Below are 13194 nucleotides of genomic sequence, written 5' to 3' on the forward strand. Positions count from 1 at the left end.
GTCGGTTCAGGATTTGGCTAAACACCTGCAGGGACTCTCTCTGGAGATGGCCGAGCTCCGTCAGCACGTGAGTAACTGTCCTGGAGCATATTTCTTGGAGCCTAAGGTATGTTTGCCGGATTTATTTTTTGGTGAACATCGAGAATTTTTTTCATTTAAAAATGCTTGCTTATTGTATTTTCGTTTGAGACCCAAGTCCTCTGGGGATGAATCCCAGTGCGTAGGGTTCATAATGTCACTTTTGCGCAAAGAGCCTCAGGAGTGGGCCTTTTCTTTGCAACCTAGTGATACATGCTTCAGATCAGTGGATAGTTTTTTTTCTGCTTTAGGACTATTATATGATGATCCTGATCGTGTGGCATCAGCTGAGACTGAGTTGAGACGTTTAAAACAAGGATCAGGTAATGTCGAAAAATATTGTACTCATTTTCGTCGTTGGTCCACTCAAACAGGGTGGAACGATTCTGCTCTGAAAAGTCTATTTCTTGCTGGGCTCAGTGAAAGGGTTAAAGACCTGCTAATTGCTTATCCTACACCTGAGGATTTGCAACAGGCTATGCAATTAGCTATACGGGTGGATAGAAGACTGCGTGCTAGGGTTAATGAGAGCAAATCCTCTGCTATGTCAGTTTCTGGTTATGATAATGTGTGTACTAACAGTGGTGAACCGATGGAGATTGGATCGGTGGCACCTCGCTCTCAAGAAAAAGACCGTCGTTTTTCAGAAGGCTTGTGTTTCTATTGCGGAAAATCTGGTCATTTGATTAAAGGCTGTGAGCTTCGTATGAAGAAAGAAAAAAAAATGGTCAGTCATGCCCGTATTGCCTGTTTAAATTCCAAGGGTATATTTTTAGCTGCTTCCACGATTGCTCAGGAAAAATTAATGGAATTTCGGGTGTTTGTTGATTGCGGGTCTACACTGAATGTAATTGATGGGGGATTCGTGGAAAAACTCAATTTAAAACCTGAACCTTTATCATCCCCCATTGCTGTGGTTTCTGTGGATGGCTCCCCTTTGAAGAATATTACTCTCAAGGTCAGTGAATTTCCTCTCACTATTAATGGTGTTCACCATGAGAAATTGGATTTGGTAGTGTTGAATAACTTGCCTTCTCCAGTAATATTGGGTTTGCCCTGGTTAAAATTTCACAATCCTGTACTGGATTGGTCTACCAGTGAAATTAAATCCTGGAGCCATAAATGTTATGACAAGTGTTGTAACGGGCGTATTGCAGCTTTGGATAGGGGAGAATTGCCTGTTCCTATTCAGGATTTTTGAAGAGTTTTTTCTGAGAAGGAATCGCAGGTTTTGCCTCCCCATAGAGACTATGATTGTTCTATTGAATTTGTCCCTGGAGCGACTCTTCCTAAAAGTCGTTTATTTAACCTTACCATTCCTGAGAGGAAGGCTTTGGAGGAATACATACAGACAAGTTTGGCCGCCGGTCACATTAGGCCCTCTAAGTCTCCTGTGGCGGTTGGATTTTTTTTTGTAAAAAAAAAGGACGGCGGTTTACGTCCTTGTCTGGATTTTCGTGAGATTAACAAAATTACGGTACGCAATCCTTACCCACTGCCATTGATTCCTGATCTGTTTAACCAGTTATTGGGGGCCAAGTGGTTCTCTAAAATTGACCTTAAGGGGGCATACAATCTGTTGCGCATGAAGGAGGGTGATGAATGGAAGACTGCTTTTAACACTCCTGTGGGTCATTTTGAGAATCTGGTTATGCCTTTTGGTCTTACTAATGCTCCTGCATTTTTTCAGAATCTGATTAATGACATCCTTAGACCTTTGATCGGTAAAAATGTGGTTGTGTATTTGGATGACATTTTGATTTATTCGCCAGATCTGGAGTCTCATTGGCGGAGCGTGCGTGAGGTATTACAGTTATTAATGGACAATTCGCTTTTTGCTAAGCTGGAGAAATGTGAGTTCGCTGTACAGAGAATTAGTTTTTTGGGCTACATTATCTCCAGCAAAGGTTTTGAGATGGATCCGGTTAAGGTTCAGGCTGTGCAGGAATGGCCTAGGCCTATTGGTTTGAAATCGATACAGAGGTTTTTGGGTTTCGCCAATTACTACAGAAAATTCATAAAAAATTTTTCTAGTATTGTCAAACCTCTGACTGATCTCACCAGGAAAGGTGCTGATGCGGTTCAGTGGTCTTCTGAGGCCATTGAAGCTTTTGTGTATCTCAAGGAGAGGTTCACCTCTGCTCCCATCCTTATGCAGCCTGATGTTACTAGGCCGTTTTTGGTTGAGGTTGATGCTTCCTCTGTGGGGGTTGGCGCAGTATTGTCTCAGGATAACGGGGATGGATTACATCCCTGTGCCTTTTTTTCAAAAAAATTTTCGGAGACTGAACTGAATTACGATATTGGTAATCGGGAATTATTGGCTATTAAACTCGCATTTGAACACTGGCGCCACTTCTTGGAAGGTGCGGAATTTCCCGTTCAGGTTCTTATGGATCATAAAAATCTGATATATCTTGATGCTGCCAAGCGCCTGAATGCCCGTCAGGCTAGGTGGGCACTGTTTTTCTCGCGGTTTAATTTCTCCGTTACTTACATCCCTGGTACTAAGAATGTTAAGGCGGATGCCTTGTCTCGCAGTTTTTCTCCCATAGTCGGTGCTGAGAAAGAGGAAAACATTTTACAAGAAGGTGTTGTGATAGCTGCTTTAGACTCCGTTTTGGAAGATGAGATTCTTAAAGCTCAGGAGAATGCCCCATCTAACACTCCTCATGGGAGGTTGTTTGTGCCTGGGACCTTTAGGAGAGATTTGTTTGTTGAGTGTCACGAATCTCGGTTGGCAGGTCATCCCGGAATCTCTGAGACCAAGAGACTGGTGGGTCGCAGTTTTTGGTGGCCTGGATGGCAGAAGGAAGTCATTAAGTGGGTGCGCCAATGTACTATATGTGCTAGATCTAAGTCCTCACATACTCCTGCTGCGGGGTTGCTTTGTCCTTTGGAGGTCCCCAGTGCTCCTTGGACACATTTGGCTATGGACTTTATAACTGACCTTCCCTCCTCTGAGGGTTTTACTGTCATCTGGGTGGTCGTGGACCGTTTTAGCAAGATGTGTCACTTGGTTCCCTTCGTCAAACTGCCCTGCGCTAAAACTCTCGCTAAGGCCTTTGTCAAGGAAATTGTCAGACTTCATGGCGTTCCTACTGACATTGTTTCTGATAGGGGTCCTCAGTTCGTGGCTCGTTTTTGGCGTGCCTTTTGTGACAGGTTGGGAATTCATTTGTCGTTTTCGTCCGGATATCATCCTGAATCTAATGGCCAGACAGAAAGGAAAAACCAGGATGTTGAGCAGTTCTTGCGTTGTTTTGTGGCAGACAATCAAGAGGGGTGGTCTGAGTTTCTGCCACTTGCCGAATTTGCTCTGAACAATCATACATCTTCTTCTGCTGGTTGTTCGCCTTTTTTTTGTTGTTCTGGGAGACATCCGTCGTTTGGGTCGTTCTCCAAGTTGGGATCTGCCGTGCCTGAGGAGGAGAATTTTTCCGGTGATTTGGAAAGAGTTTGGACGGATGTGCGTGGTAATCTTCAGGAGGCCAACAGAAAATCTAAAGACTACTTTGATAGGAAACGACAGGAGGTTTTGTTCGCTGTTGGTGACATGGTTTGGTTGTCCTCTAGGAATCTGCGGTTGAGGATTCCTTCTAAGAAATTGGGTCCCAAGTTTGTAGGGCCCTTTAAGGTGCTTCAGGTTGTCAACCAATCTGCTGTTAGGTTGGAGGTTCCTACCTCCTGGAGAATTAATCCGGTCTTTCATGTCTCTCTGTTAAAAAAAGCTGTTGTGTCGGATGGTGACGCCTCTGCCTCTGTTCCTCCGGTGGTGGAGGACGGGGAATATGAAATTTCTCGCATCCTTGACTCTAGACGGTATAGAGGTAGTTTGCAGTATCTTGTGGCCTGGAAAGGTTTCGGACCCGAGGATAACTCTTGGGTGAGGTCAGATGATGTTTCCGCGTCCAGACTTATCAGAGCGTTTCACAGGAGATTTCCTGATAAGCCTGGTCCTAGGGGATCCGGAGGATCCTCTTAGAAGGGGGGGTACTGTTAGAACCTTGCTGTTAGGTTTTTTTTCCTTTGCTGGTCACATGACCTTGTTGGCCTATTTAATCCTGCTCCGCCCTTCTGGCTTTGCTGGACTTCATTGTATATCTACTTTCTAGCTAGCCTGTGCTCTGTATCTAACTCTGTTAGTTTGCTTGGTCTACGGACCTCTATGTTCTATCTATTTTGTTTGTTCGTCTGTCTGCTACTATTTCTGTTAGGAGGTGTCCCATATTCCTCCCAGTCCTTAGTACTTGTAGGGATTCCCTCCTCACATCTATAGGTCTCCGTACAGACTAGATTAGGACTTTAGCAGGTCTGATCGCAGGATCAGGTTCCCTGTTACATCGTAGGGATTCAGCTGAGTCTTATAGTAGGGACAGATCTCCTCTCTTTCCTTAGCTTTGGTAGCAGAACATAACACCCATAATGCCTGCGCTCTGCAGTGTCTCTGAAGGATGACAAGCTGGATGGCAGCGCTCAGCTGTGATCCAGCCTGTCATCAGAATGCCATCTCAGATTTCTCCTGATTGTTTAAAAGCCGGCGGGCGGTAAAAAGTCGCCGGCTTTTAAACAATCACACAGCCCCATACTGCTTCCCCGCAGCCTCCCACCTCGATCCTCCGCTCCCCTCGCCACCTCCCATCCCGATCGTAAGTTATGACCGGGCGGGGAGCGCAGCACCAAGGAGCGGGGAGCGAAGAACCCGGGCGGGGAAGCCGGCAGTGAAAAGACTTCACCGCCGGCTTTCCCATTCTGTGCTGCGCTTTCCCGCCGGTTATTTCAAATGAACAGCTGAGGTATCAGGTGATGCCGATCAGCTGTTCATTTGAAGTCGCCGCGGTGCCCTCAGAGGGTTCATGTGAGTTCATGCTTGACTGCATTGCATGAACTCACATGAACTTTCCCACGGCCGCACAGGTCAGCTTCACCTCCTAGACCATCAGACCCGTCATGATTGGTGTGTGTGGGTGTCTGTGCGTGTGTCTGCGAGTGTGTGCGGGGTGTCTGTGCGTGTGTCTGCGAGTGTGTGCGGGGTGTCTGTGCGTGTGTCTGCGAGTGTGTGCGGGGTGTCTGTGCGATGTCTGCGGGTGTGTGCGATGTCTGCGGGTGTGTGCGATGTCTGCGAGTGTGTGCGGTGTCTGTGCAATGTCTGCGAGTGTGCGCGGTGTCTTTGCGATGTCTGCGGGTGTGTGCGTGCAGGCAGACATAGGCCGATGTGACACTACTACTCCCATCGGCCTATGTCTGTCCCCCATCCACTCATGCCAGCAGGATCAGCTCGACGGGAGCAGTAGTTCCCATCAGCCTGAACCTGCTATATAAATTGCCCTACTGTGTCCCCAATAAATTTTAAATACATGTCATTGGTGGCCAGTGGTTACCTACAATAAATTAGTTCATACATTACCTGTCCCCGCCGATCGCCACCTAAAATAAAGTAAAACATAAAAAACTACACCTATACTCACCTAGACACCAAATTCTCCGAAGCCATCGATCTCCTGTAATAAAATATAAAATAATAAACCACAACCTTATCCTTACCCCTCCGTAGTAGCCCACGACTGTCCCACGAAGATCTCCAGTTTAGAGCAGCCACATAGAATGTGACCGCTCTGAACCACCGCCGCCGCTAGAATGACGGGGCCGTAAAGCAACCCCGTCATTGCATAAGCGGGTTCGTCGGAGTTCAGGCAGCGCTGCTCCGGTTAGCTCCTTTACAGCCCTGCTGTATCGTGAGAAATTCCCACGGTACAGCAGTGCCGTAAAGGAGGTCTCCGGAGCTGCGCTGCCTGAATGCACTCCGGTGACCTCAGTCAGGGGCTCCCGCTGCCGGGAGCGGACGTGTTCCCTGCAGCGTGAGCTTACAGCAGCCATGCACAGCTGTCACCATCTCCAGATGTGACAGCTGTGCATGGGAGATCAGCGCAGGAACATGGACAGGTAACTATTTTTTTTTAGTAAACTAAGAATTAAATAAAATTGTGTGTTTTATTTCAAATAAATTATTTTTTTCTGGGTGCAGTGTGTGTTTTTTCTTTTTAACACTTTGTAGGTTAGTAATGGGGGTGTCTTATAGACGCCCATCATTACTAACCTGGGCTTCATGGCAGCTGGCGCTGACATGAACCCCAACCCTATTACCCCCTGCCACCGCACCAGGGCAGCGTGGAAGAGCGAGGCTAAGTGCCAGAATTGGCGGATCCTATGGATGCGCCATTTCTGGGGCGGCTGACGGCTGGTGTTTCTAGCCTGGGAGGGGGCCAATATTCATGGCACCCTTCCTGGGCTATTAATATCAGCCCCCAGCTGTCTGCCTAGCCTTTGCTAGCTATTAAATAGGGGGTACCCCACGTCATTTTTTTGGGGGGTCCCCCATTTTAATAGCTAGTAAAGGCTAGGTATTCAGCTGGGGGCTGATATTAGTAGTCTGGGAAGCTCCGTGGGTATTACCCACTTCCCAGGCTTCAAACATCTGCCCCAGCCGTCTGCTTAACCTCCGCTAGAGACTAAAATTACGGGGAACCCCACGCTAATTTTTTTTTTAATAAATCCTTTATTTTAACACTAAATGACAAGTACAGTAATCAACACTGTCACTGTACTTCATATATATGTGACTGACATGTTTCTATCTATCTAATCTATGTGTGAAGCTTTATTCTGTCTGTTATAAATTGTCGGGTACCGCTGCTGAATTGCCGGCCGGCTTTTTTAAAGAGACAGTGCATGAAAACACAATTATTTTTTTAAATAAATCCTTTACACTAAATGACAAGTTCAGTAAGCAACACTGTCACTGTACTTCATATATATGCGACTGACATGTTTCTATCTATCTAATCTATGTGTGAAGCTCTATTCTTTCTGTTGTAAATTGTCGGGTACCGGTGTATGCCGCTGATGAATTGTCAGCTTTTCGCGTAATACATTCTACATTATTCTTAGTTGTTTTCCTTCATGTAGAATTAACCTACAAGGAATGAAAGGGTTTATTTTCATTCCGATATTTGAGTCCCATTGACTTGCATTGGTTTCCGGTATCGGAATCGGCGATATCCGATACTTTTTGGGTATCGGTCCGATCCAATCCGATACGATATTTCCTGATATCGGAAGGTATCGCTCAACACTACTCGTGATGCCACCTGTGGTTCCCGGTAATGGGTACCGGCGCTGCTGCAGACCTCTGGAGTAGATGTTAGGGCAGCTGGGTTGGTGCGGCTCTCCACAGGCAGAGCACAGCTCCAGGGCAGTGTAGGCGCAAATGGTGACGTTGTAGTGCAGGAGCGATAACGTGGTAGAAATAACTGACAGAAACAGTGGGGTGCAGTCATCCGAGTTTACTCACAGTTATTTAGGTTCTTCAGTTGGCACCATACAGGTGACCGTTTCCCACGTTGTGCTGCGTTTACCAGGCAGGGGTTCACTGCTCCCAAGTATTTCAAGAACACTTAACGGGACCCCTCTCTGTATGTTCCTTTCTTAGCTGACTTCCCGCGCTGGGTCTCTCCCTCCTGTCCTGTGCCCCACCACACAAAGTCCGGATCAGGTACCTTGAGATCCCTCTGGGCAACTTGGAGTTCCCGGATTTTGCTTGGTGCCCTTTTCGGCGGCTTAGGTGCGGTTTGTGGCAACTGCACCTTGGAAGTGCAGAAGCCTGGCAGATTCGGACATATGGGTGCTGTCCTGCACTCACCGTACCCCCTGGGATCCCTTCAATTCCTGGAGCCTTCCTCCCTTGCTCCCACTCCTCTCTCAGCCTTGGGCATGACAGTCCGAGCCTGCCTCCCGAGCATAGCTCCTGCAGGGCCCCTGCTCCCCTCACTTCTCCTCCTCTGACTCTCTGACTGACTTTACTCCCTAAGATGGCCCCCCTTTTTATACACCTCCTCTTCAAGTGCTCCCCTGGTCTGCGTCCTCCACCCACACCCACTACTTGGTTCCCCCTCACTCTGGTTCCCCCCACTCCAGCCAGAAACGGGGCAGCAAAAGAAGTGCATAATGCCCTTCCAGCCTGCCTGGAGTAGTGTAGTGTTGAGTGCAGGTGTTGGGGTCCCGGGTAGTACTCCATCCTTACCTGAGAGAAGGAGATGCTACACCTCTGGGTGAGGTGCAGTACCTCTGTGGCGACTGAACCCTCAGGGGCGCCACATTATGTATCCCCTAGGATGCGCATAGAGGCACATTGAACCTGCTGGAGTGTATTGCAATCACAAAAACAGCTGTGGTTGAAGTGAAAAATAAAATAAAAAGTTTGGACTTGGTCAAGCTATTTGACCAAGTCAGATTTAAGAAAACCTAACCTAGGCTTTTATTTTTGAGTGATCTACAGGATGCCAGCAGCAGAGAAGGAGGCTCTACATTGCAAGCCTGTGTGAAGCTGAACACAGGCCTGTGAAAGCAACGGACTGACTCACCCACAAGTGATATGACGGTGCCGTCTCCGACAGCAACAAGGTTGTTTCAGTTCATACGTTATTGGAGGACCCGGCTGCGATCCGGAGGATAAAGCCGCCTGTAATTTTGTGAGTTTTTGGACAATAAAAACTTTAAGTTGGACACTCTTGGGTCACTACTTGATAAATTGCACTATGTGAACACAGCCGCACTACATATGGTGGAGAATGCGGGCACTGTGAACTGAGGCATACCCTGAAAGCTGCATATTTGTGATCAAGTCTGCAAAGCTACAGCCCAGGCCTGCCGACAACATGGAGGAGCTACTAAAGCAGTTGGTACTCACCCAGCAGTAGCAGCAGCAACAGCAGCACAATCAGCAGCGGCTGTTGATTCTGCAACAGATTGCTGCTCTGACAGACGGCCCAACGCCAATCCCGATCCATTTTGAGGCCCAGGACAAAGTTAGGACCGTGTTGAGGAAGATGAGCCCTGAAGATGACATAGAAGCTTTCCTCACTGTGTTTGAATGCACAGCGGTGCGGGAGAGCTTGCCAATTACTCAGTGGGCTGAAGCTGTGGCCCCTTTCCTGATGGCAGATGCCCAGAAGGCCTACTTTGACCTCAGTCGGGAGGATTCCTCGGACAATGGGAAACACAAAGATGAGATCCTTGCCCGACTGGGGGTTAATACTTATGTACGGGTACAATGTGTGTACCAGTGGGCTTTTGTGGAGACCCGACCAGCTAGGTTTCAGATGTATGGATTGTTGCAATTGGTCAAAAAGTGGCTCCAGCCTGAGGCCTTGACTCCATCCCAGAAGGTAGAGAGGGTGGTGGTCGACTGGCTTGTGATAACTCTGCCAGCAGCCATACAGTGTTGAATGGGGCAAGGGAACCCGGGTAACCTAAAGGAGGTGATTAGTCTGATCTAGTGTTATATAGCCACCCAGGACTTTGTACGGGACTCTGCTCCAATGCAACTAGCATGCCGACCCCTGCAAGCCCAGGAGCCTGGGAAAGGACCACATGCCTCTGCCGGGGACAGTTACAACCGAGCCCATACTGAGGGGTTATCGCGGGGTGAGGATGGCAGGAGACCAGTTTCCCCCAAATCGGTCTCGAGGACTATCAGGTAATGCCAAGAGCCAGGACATGTGGCTGCCAACTGCCTCCTGACTGCTGAACCCATGGATTGCGGGTTTACACGCCGGTTGTCGATGTATGCTCAGACCGTCCAATGGGTGGACCCCATCTGTGCCAGGTTCGCGTTAATGGACATCGAGCGGAGGCTCTCTTGGACCATGGGTCATTGAGCTCTGGCTTAGAACCCACTAGGGCAAAAGACAGGGTCATGGCGAACTCAATGAGTGTCCTACGGCGGAGGTTAGCTTTTCCACTCCATGCGGAGAGGTTAAACATGTGGTGGGAGTGGTAAAGACCCTTTCTTATGGGACTGTGCTGGGAAGAAATTTACCCCTGCTTTGGTTCTCGTGGGAGAGTAAGATTAAACCTCCCAGGATAAAGATACAGGTGCATCTCACTAAATTAGAATATCATCAAAAAGTTTATTTATTTCAGTTCTTCAATACAAAAAGTGAAACTCATATATAATATAGAGTCATTTCGGATTTTAAAATCATTTTTACTGAGATAATGACTTTTGTGTTTTCATTGACTGTAAGCCATAATCATCAACATTAACAGAAATAAACACATGAAATAGATTCCTCTGTTTGTAATGACTCTACATAATATATGAGTTTCACTTTTTGCATTGAAAAACTTAAATAAATTAACTTTTTGATGATATTCTAATTTTGTGAGATGTACCTGTATGTACAAAAACCCAAAGATCTCGAGTCAGGGATACCTGCCGTAGGGGTCGCCAACCTAGTGACAGAGTGTAAACTCGATAGGTTTCCCCTAGTTGACAGGAGAAGTTGAGGAGACCCCATCGATCCCAGAGCTAGAAGTGTCCCAGGGAACGTTTGGGACCACTCAGCTCCAGGATTCTACCCTGACCCGGGCACAGGAATGGGTGACAGAGGTAAATGGAGTAACTCAGCAACCAGGAGCAGAGGAGGTTTTTCCATGTATGGTGATCAACCAGGAGTTTTTGTATCAGGTTGACCAGATATGGGACTAGGTAGTGGAACAGCTGGTAGTGCCTCAGTTGTACCGTCGGACGGTACTCGAAATGGCCCACACACACACATGCTGGGTGGACACCTAGTGGTTAAAAAGATGCAAGAATGTATCTTGCAGTGGTTCTCTAGGCCAGGGATTTACGCCAATGTACAGAGGTATTGTGAATCTTGCCCGGAATGTCAGCTGACCGCACCCACCGCAAGCTTCCATAGTCCATTGATTCCTCTGCCAGTTATAGAGGTACCTTTTCAATGGATTGCGATGGATTTGGTGGGGCCCAAGTCAGCTCGTGGCCACCAACACATATTTGTGGTCATAGATTATGCCACCCGTTACCTGGAGGCCATTCCGCTTCGCCACACCTCAGATAAACTTATTGCTCGGAAGTTGTTTGCCATGTTCTTTTTAACATACCTGGTGGCGTTCTTGCATAGTGCTCCATCCCCCACTATGCAAGATCGCAAACTTGATCACCAGTCCAGTCTGCTAGCCTGGCTTCTTTCCATGCTGTCTGCTTGCCTCTGTTCTGGCTGCTTAAGGGCGGCACCCGATCTCTTCCTGCTTCTTGTAGATGTTGTGGGCACACCCCTAATGCGTCCTCAGCCTATTGTTGTCCGTCACTGGGTATTTAAACCAGCTTCACCTGGAAACTGGTGCCTGAGCAACGTGTTCATTCAGTGTGCTCTTTCACTCTGAATGTGCCAGGTCCTATTCTGTGTTTTCTTGCCTGCCTGTCTGCCTTCCTGGAGGCTGTATTTCCAGGCCTGTCTGAACACGCTCCTAGCCTGTTCCTCCCCCCCTCTGGGGGCCGCATACCCAGACTCGCTCCTGTATTTGTTGCAGTAACAGTTCCTGTCTGAACTGTCTCCTAACCTGCTTCCTGTTTCTTTCTATGTCCGTACCTTCCCTTTCTCCTGCATTGTCTGAACCAGCACTTGGCTTTACCTTGGCTCGTTCCTGTATTTTTTGCAGTAACTGTTCCTGCCTGAACTGTCTCCTAACCTGCTTCCTGTTTCTCTCTATGTCCGTACCTTCCCTTTCTCCTGCATTGTCTGAACCAGAACTTGGCTTTACCTTGGCGCGTTCCTGTATTTGTTGCAGTAACAGTTCCTGTCTGAACTGTCTCCTAACCTGTCTCTTGTTTTTCTCTATGTCCATACCTTCTGCTCTGCCTTGCTCGCCGCTCCGGCGGTTTCTGCCTGCTCTGCTTTGTTCGCCGCTGCGGCGGTTTCTGCCCGCTCTGCCTTGCTCACCACTCCGGCGGTTCTTGCCTGCTCTGCCTTGCTCACCGCTCCAGCGGTTATTGCCTGCTCTGCCTTGCTCACTGCTCCAGTGGTTCTTGCCTGCTCTGCCTTGCTCACCGCTCCGGCGGTTCTTGCCTGCTCTGCCTTGCTTACCGCTCTGGCGGTTTCTCTCTGCCCTGCCTTGCTCACCACTCCAGCGGTTCTTGCCTGCTCTGCCTTGCTCACTGCTCCGGCGGTTTCTCTCTGCCCTGCCTTGCTCACTGCTCCGGCGGTTTCTGCCTGCTCTGTTTTGCTCACCGCTCTGGTGGTTCCTGCCTATTCTGTCTTTGCTCACCGCTCCAGGCGGTCTCGCTCTGCTCTGCCTTTGCTCACCGCTCCAGGTGGTCTCGCTCTGCTCTGCCTTTGCTCACCGGTCCAGGCGGTCTCGCTCTGCTCTGCCTTTGCTCACCGCTCCAGGCGGTCTCGCTCTGCCCTGTCTTTGCTCATCGCTCCAGGCGGCCTCGCCCTGCTCTGCTCTTGTTCACCGCTCCGGCGGCCTCGATCTGCTCTGCTTGTCTACCACATCTGCGATTCTGTTCCTGAGTCCCAGTCTGTACTGGACCTTATCCAGTCTGTGCTCCAACCTGCTAGTGCCTCCCTGTCAGCAATCCAGCCGTGCTTGCCAGTACCCCCTGCCTGCATACCAGTCGTGCTTACCAGTGCCCGCCTGTCTGCATACCAGACGTGCCTGCCTATACCCACCAGTCAGTGTGCCAGCCTAACCTGCCTGTTCCTGTATTCCCCGGTGTGGGTCAACAGCTGTGTCCGGGGTCTGGCCTGGAGTCGCACCTGGTCCCTCTGCTCGGTTCCTCCCTGGTGCACAGGCGTCGTATGCCGCTGTGCAACCTTGGTCTAAACCTGCACACGCCAGTCAGTCCGGGCGTGTGCATAACATTCTGTCACCTTGGGCTACCTAAGGAGATCCTTACGCATCAGGGGACTCCTTTTATGTCCAAAGTGACAAAGGAACTGTGCAAGCTGCTAAAAATAAAACAGTTGGGCACGTCAGTGAACCATCCACAGACCGACGGTTTAGTCTAACGGTTTAATAAAACCCTCAAGTCCATGTTAAAAAAGATTGTTTCCAAGGGTGGGAGGGATTGGGACATGTTACTGCCCTATTTATTTATTAATTTATTTTACTCACTTATATAGCGCCATTAATTCCACAGCGCTTCACCCACAAAATTGGCACTGTCCCCATCGGGGCTCACAATCTAAATTCAGTATGTCTTTGGAGTGTGGGAAGAAACCGTAGAACCCACATGGGGAGAACATACAA

General features: G+C 48.7%; 1 protein-coding gene across 1 annotated transcript in view; it reads left to right on the forward strand.

Moving 5' to 3' along the window:
• Positions 1 to 264: 264 nt before the first annotated feature.
• LOC141167149 (uncharacterized) overlaps positions 265 to 13194 on the forward strand; it is a 1037600-nt gene continuing 1024670 nt past the window's right edge. Inside the window, exon 1 of the mRNA XM_073654537.1 lies at positions 265 to 401. The gene's annotated coding sequence lies outside the window, so the exon portion shown is untranslated. The remainder of the gene's footprint in view (positions 402 to 13194) is intronic.

This window comes from Phyllobates terribilis, unplaced genomic scaffold (genome assembly GCF_046119375.1).
Source record: "Phyllobates terribilis strain yellow unplaced genomic scaffold, ASM4611937v1 Scaffold_11__3_contigs__length_659146591, whole genome shotgun sequence".
Lineage (NCBI taxonomy): Eukaryota > Metazoa > Chordata > Amphibia > Anura > Dendrobatidae > Phyllobates > Phyllobates terribilis.